Genomic DNA, 7521 nt, shown 5'->3' on the forward strand with positions numbered 1-7521 from the left:
TGAAGTTTCAGTTCACTAGTTCTTGGGTGGGGCCCAGGCATATGATTTTGAAAAAGTCTCCAGATAACTCTGCTATGACTCTCTGAAACAGAGAGGTGTTTCTTTGAAACTATACGTAGGCTTTTACCTGAAGAATCTATATACAGGAGAAGGGATAGGGGCAGATTTAGAAATGGAAAAGATAAATATCAAATTAGGAAGCCCAGAAAGTTCAAATTATTGGTGTGGTAGTCATTAATGCTGCTCACTGATGTCTAATTCTCCTCTTTCCTGAACCTCCAAAACGGCACTTTCCCCTTCTTACTTAAAGTTGGACCCCAGGGGGCGCCTGGGTGGCTCAGTGGGTTAAAGCCTCTGCCTTCAGTTCAGGTCATGATCCCAAGGTCCTGGGATAGAGCCCTGCATCAGGCTCTCTGCTCAGCAGGGAGCCTGCTTCCTCCTCTTTCTCTCTGCCTGCCTCTCTGCCTATTTGTGATCTCTGTCAAATAAATAAAATATTTTAAAAAAAATAATTAAAAAAAAATAAAGTTGGACCCGGCCATGTTACTGGCTTTGGCCCATGAAATAGAAACAGTAGTGTCACGTGTCACTCCCAAGCAGATGTCTTCAAGACATAGTACACAAGTCACCACATCCCTTTTTCCTGCCTTGGTGATGGTGGAAGTGTGTCAAGATGGATTAAAGGAGATAACTGGGTAAAACAATATGATTTCTGGCATATAACAGGTATTTAAGACACAGTATCTATTATATTTCAGTAGCTAATATGTCACTCCTTGGCCTCTCCTATAAATGGAGACTAAGCAGTATGGGAAAAGATAAAAAAAATAAATACTTGTCATGATCTATGTGAATTCAGTACCGTAAAAAGATAGGTAAGACAAATACAATAATCAATCCTACATTACTATGCTTACATTACTTAATAGCCAGTGTTGACTTCTTAAAATGGGTTTTTGAAAATAAAGATACAGTGTATCAGCAAATGACACCTATAAAATGCCCAAGGATGTAATAACTGCATCCAGGAGCTCCAAGGCCATTATGTCTCAAGGTCCAAGAAAAAAAAAGACTTCAAGGGTAGTGAAAGATATTTTCTGCTCAACTAGTCACAAATGATACACAGGGATTGATATAGTTCAATAAACTGATGTTCATATATTAGTTGATAAACTATATAATACCATATTTGATGTGAAAGTCTTTGCTCTGGGTCTTCTACGTGTTTATTTAACTTCCCCTTTTCTTCTGCTTCCTTATGTAATAACATAAGAGTACAAGTACAGATTTTCTACATAGACAATATTCTGCAAATGAAGAGTTCTATTTTCTCCCCAATCTGCACACCTTTGACTTCCTTTTCTTGTCTTATTCCATTAGCTAGGGCTTCCAGTATGATGTTGAAAATGAGGGATGATGAGCGTCATCCTTGACTTGTTCCTGATCTTAGAAGGAAAGCTTCATGTTTTTCACCATTAAGCATACTGTTCGCCTTAGGCTTTTGTACATCTTCCTTACTAAGTTAAGGAAGTTCGCCTCAATTCCTAGTTTACTGAGAGTTCTTATGATGAATGACTATTGGGTTTTGCCAAATCCTTTTTTTGATCTACTGATATAATTTTGTGATTTTTCTTCTTAAGTCTGTTGATGTAAGAGATTATATTAACTGATTTCCAAATGTTGAACCATTTTACATATAGCTGTGTGTGTGTGTGTGTGTGTGTGTGTGTGTGTATTTTTTTTTTTTTTGAGAGAGAGAGAGAGAGAGAGAGAGAGCATACATATGGTGGGGGGCAGGGCAGAAGGAAAGGGAGAGACAAAATCTTAAGCAGGCTCCATGTTCAGCATGGAGAGCAATGCAGAGTTCAATCCCACAACCCTGAGATCATGACCTGAGCTGAAATCAGGAGTTGGATACTCAACTGACTAAGCCACCCAAGCACCCATTCTTTTTATACCTAGGCCTGGTATTTTAGGTCATGCCTTCTATTTTAGGTCATTTATTATCAGTTCAATTTCTTCAGTGGACATAGGTGTATTGAGATTGTCTATTACATGACATTTTGATAGGAAGAGTTCATTCCATCCCTTTTGTTAAGATCTTTCAGGGACTTCATATTTACCTTCTAAGTTTGGCATGTACCTTTTAGTCTGCTGTCATCTCTTAACATTCCAACTTTCTGAATATCTTACTACTCTTACTACTTGCATTTTCCACAAAATATCAAGCTCTGTCATATGCCTATGTATGCATAAGGACTTTTCTGTGTTCCTAAAGTATACTTTTCTAATTTGTATTTATCCTACTAAACTCAGCTTTCCATAGAAGCCTTTCCTGATATCTCCTGGTAATTTACGTGCCCCATTCATCTTATACAATAGAAAAATGAAATTGTTCTTTAAAATTATAAGGAAAAAACCAAGAGTTTAAAGTTATTTGAAATTTTCAATGTAATTAAGATGTACAATGAAATAAACTATAAAATACTGGTTGTAGATTGTTTCCTTTATAAATTCAGTATCAAAGACAGATAGACACATTTTGACACAGCATATCAACAATGATATAAACACCGAACAATAAAATATCATTTCAAGATAAACGTTAAGTATATATCAAGACTGAAGGCAAACTCTAGTACTCATTTAGGTATACTTAGATGCTTAGATATATCACTTTCTTAGAAGTGTTTGTATATGAAACATTTGAGTCTTTTTGTTTATTTTTATTTTTCTGAATGGTTAACAGCTTAAACTCTTGAGTTATAAAGACTTGGGGTAGACACCAAATTACATTCTGTGAGACCTTGGGCAAGTGATTAAACCATCTCAATTTCCTTATGAGATAAAAATAAATAGTAACTAGTGGCGATGGTAATATTACTTGAATTATTTAAAATAATGTCATTATATAGGCCTCTCTTTCCCTCACGTACGGTGTTTGAAAAAAATTTGTTTTACCATGAGTCCTAGTACCCTGCAAATAATAACCCATTGAACCCCTCCTCCAACACCATTTTTCCTTACTCTTTTTTATAATTGCCAAAACAGTAGAATATGGGCTAGATGGAGCAACATTTCAAGTAGAGTAATCATTCTGAGTCAGAAACTTTCCTCTTAGTCGTTTTTAAAAATAAATCATGTCTAGAAAAATAATTGCTCATAATTATAGGTCCCCTAGACACACTTTGTAGGGAAACATAAATGGTTTTGAGTATTTCAGAGATGTGGATGTGAGAAGACAGGTAAGACAAAGATTTGGATCACCATCCTCATATGTGATATTATGTGCTAAAATGTGTTCTCTGAAAGTCCATACATTGAAGTCCTAACCCCCAGGACCTCAGAATGTGACTGTATTTGAACAGGGTCTTCCCCCCACCCTTCCTACCCTTTTTTTCTTTTTCTTTACCTTTTTTTTTTTTTTTTTTTAAGACAGGGTCTTTAAGGAGGTAATTAAGGTAACATGACGTCATTAGGGTGGGTCCTAATCCAACATAACAGGTGTCCTTGTAAGAAGAGGAAATCTGGATACAGATGCATACAGAGAGAAGATAATGTAAAAACATAGGAAGAAGATGGTACTTACAAGTCAAGGAGAGAGGCCTGGAACAGATTCTTCCCTCAGGCTCCTTAGAAGAAACCACCTCTGCTGACTCTTGATCTTGGACTTCTCACCTCCAGACTGTAAGAAAAATAAACTCTGTTATTTATTTATTTATTTATTTATTTATTTATTTATTATTTAAAGATTTTATTTATTTATTTGACAGAGAGAGACACAGGAAATACCTGCAGGGGGAGTGGGAGAGGGAGAAGGAGGCTTCCCATCAGGAAGGGAGCCCAATGTGGGACTCAGTCCCAAGACCCAGGGATCATGACCTGAGCTGAAGCCAGCCAGCTGAACCTAACAACTGAGCCCCCCAGGTGCCCCTAAACTTCTTTTACTTAAGCCATCCAGCTTGTGGTACCTTGTTGTGTAAGCCCTAGCAAGCTAATACCTGTAGAAAGGATTACTATAGCATATGCTCTACGAGGGAGGGAATTTTTGCCCTTTTTTGTTCATTGATGTATCCTAAGTACCTAAAGCAATGCCTGGCATATAATAGGTGCTCAGCAAATATTTGCTAAGTGAACTTCTTAATAAATAAAAGCAGATTAATAAAATCCTTCCTATAGATGCTCCGTTAAATACCATCAATGTTTCAGTAATACTTTTTATTCTCATAATACTTGAGAACCTGAACTCAATGCTCTTACCAACTCTATGTTTAATTGGTCTGCTGCCACAGCCCAGATATATAAAATCCTCTGGTGAAACTCTTGGTATGATTCAATTCCAGGAATAATTTCTTATAGACAAGAGCTAATAAGATTAAAAAATGCTGCTGCAATACAATACATGTGAATTAGTCCACATAGAGAAACAGACCAAACTTGTTAGTCCCATCCTGGGGAAAATACCACAGACAGACGGAACTTGCTGGTATTTGCTGTTCCCTGAAAAGGATCTGACTAGCTGATTTCACTAAAGCCATCGAGAACAGCCTGGATTCACAATTTAAAGGAAAAAATAAATAAGGATCCTCCTGTTGTTTTCATTAAAGCATGTCTTGTGTGGATACAGGAAAAAGACAGATTAAATTTCCTCTGACTTATTCAATTATATGACTTCATGGTGCATGTAAGTCTTTAAACCAAATCCATGTCTTAATATCATCACTATCACCATCAATCGATACTTAGTATAGTTCCCTGAATATGCTAGGGAAATAACAGCAAAATAAAACATAAAAGAAATATGGCGTCTATATTCTCATTCTAACTTATATGCACATATCCTTTAATAACAACTGAAACAAAAAAGTTACCAAAATTATAATAGTTCTTGATGTGGGGAACAAAGGCAAAAGAAAAAGTTAAATTTCTTTACAATTTACAGTTCATGACAAGTCCTTTGGATTGGCAGAGTGACCTTCCTCTAGAAACTCAACTGCTTTTATGTTAATACTCTGCTAAAGGCAAAAAACAACCCTCAATTAACATTATTCCAACCTAGGGGCACCTGGGTGGCTCAGTTGGTTAAGTGACCGCCTTTGGCTCAGGTCATGATCCTGGAATTATGGGACTGAGTCCCACATTGAGTCCCACATCCGGCTCCCAGCTCTGCGGGGAATCTGCTTCTCCCTTTGACCTTCTCCCCTCTCATGCTCTCTCTCACTCACTCTCTCTCTTAAATAAATAAATAAAATCTTAAAAAAACAAAACAAACATTATCCCAACCTCCAGGACCCTATAAGTATACTTCAACATATAAAAATTCCTTTGGGAACTTCCTTTTATCTTAACTCCCCCAAGATAAATGTTAGCAAGCATCCTCCAAGCATATGGCCCATTGATATACATCTGAAGGGTCTCATGACTAAGATTTTACTAGACAGTAATAAATGACCTTTTCCTAACAAGAGCTAGCCCCCTTGAGGTCCTAGAAACCTTGCTTCCAAAATTCCCTAGAGACTTGCACACACACACTATAGAGACTTACGCTATCCCTAACCACCTCCTGACTTGAAAGTATATAATCAGTCCCCCATCAGAACCCTAGTGCAGCTCTTTCTGCCCACTGGGTCCTGTCCCTGTTTTTTAATAACACCATCTTTTTGCACCAAAGACAGCTGAAGAATTCTTTCTTGACCATCAACTTCAAATCTCAACATCTTTCCTACATCACATTTATAAAGAATATGCATGAGAAAGCCAGAACACACTAGTTTCATGGGCAGACAAAATTCAGCATTTTAAAATCAAAATGTGGAAACATCATCCAGAAGATAACTTAAAAATCAAGTCAAAACTTTTTCTTAGTTCTCAGTCAGTGCTTGGGCCAGGAATTAGCTCCCCAACTGATGCAATCTGAAACCAAAGCCAAGAAGTGTTTACCTAAGTCTTTGTCCCAAAGGGAGAGAAGCTTCTTTTCTAAGTCTCTAGGAGTGATGCTGCTGGGATTGCTTTGAGACTTGAGCAAATGTAGCAAGTAGGAGTACAAACATCAAAATCACTTTGAAACACTTCCTTTTCCAGCAAAGTGAAAGCCAGATAGCTTTTCATGATATGCAATGTGTAATCAAGCCCTCCTCTACTGAAGGATTTAATTAGCTGGTGGTGCATTTGCTCCTTTTTCCTGGGAACCACAGCATAAACAGGAAGTACATGCCTCTGGGGCTTATTGGTTGCGGAATGGAAAAAATGAAGCTGTGGATTCTCTCAAAGATGATTTAGAGAGGAAGAATCATTAAATTACTGTACTCCTCTCCTTATCTTCTCCAGGAGGCTTATAAACCAAACGAATGCACAAGCTGTACTCCACAGGCAGGAAAATACAAACAGTTCTTTGCCCTTGTGTGACGGGAAGTCAACTTTACAGCTCTGTGTCAGGTTTTTATCACATACTCGGGTCTGCATCCCAGAGCAAAGATGATCAGCCACTGTCTTAACACCTGTTAGAACCGTGTGTGCTCCAGTTTCCATCCTGACAGCCACAAGGCTCTGGAGCTAAAATCAGAAAGTCGATCATTTCATATTAACCAAACACCACAGTGTTAGGTATTAAAGAACCAAACGCTGAGCCTATTAAAAAGAAGAACAATGTATTCCCCACAAGGGAGATCCTTGTGTTAACCGACTAGCTCGGCAGCTTGACTGCAGTGGTGGTTTTTCCCATCTACCCATGTGATACAAGGGCACAGAACTACACACAGACCTTGGGCTGCTGTCCATGTCCAGGCTTTGATAACTTACTAGTGAAGTAAGTTTGAACTATTGGGGGAAAGTGGGTTGAGGGTACCTCTCTGCACACTCTTTGCAACTTCTTGTGATATCTGCACTTATTTCGAAATAAAATGTTTTTAAAAGTGGACCTTCGGGGCACCTGGGTGGCTCAGTGGGCTAAAGCCTCTGCCTTCCGCTCAGGTCATGATCCCAGGATCCTGGGATCGAGCCCCACATTGGGCTCTCTGCTCAGCAGGGAGCCTGCTTCCTCCTCTCTCTCTGCCTGCCTCTGCCTACTTGTGATCTCTTGCTCTCTGTCAAATAAATAAATAAAATCTAAAATAAATAAATAAATAAAAGGTGGACCTTCTTGGGTACATCAACATACTTTGAACACTTCGCACTTGGACAAGTCATGGAGAATACAACATAGCCTGCCTGGTTTCAAGTGTAAGGCTTCGGCCGCCACCCAACACAGGGCTTGGGGCTGGGAATACCCTTTTGGATGCTTTGCCTGGGACTCCCTTTCCGACCTGCCCTGTCTCAAATTTAGGTCACACCTCAACGCCCACCTCCTCAGGGAGGCCTTCTCTGCGCCCCCTAACTAAAGTCGGTGCCCTCTGCTCTTCTGGGTACCTCGGTTCCTTCACCGTGTTCTTCGTGCTCTTCGTACGTGTAAAGATCTGGTAGTTAGTCGCCTGTCTCGCCCCTCGCCTATGAGCTCCATGAGGACTGGCCCCGCGTCTGCCCCCG

This window comes from Mustela erminea, chromosome 12, assembly GCF_009829155.1.
Source record: "Mustela erminea isolate mMusErm1 chromosome 12, mMusErm1.Pri, whole genome shotgun sequence".
Taxonomy (NCBI): domain Eukaryota; kingdom Metazoa; phylum Chordata; class Mammalia; order Carnivora; family Mustelidae; genus Mustela; species Mustela erminea.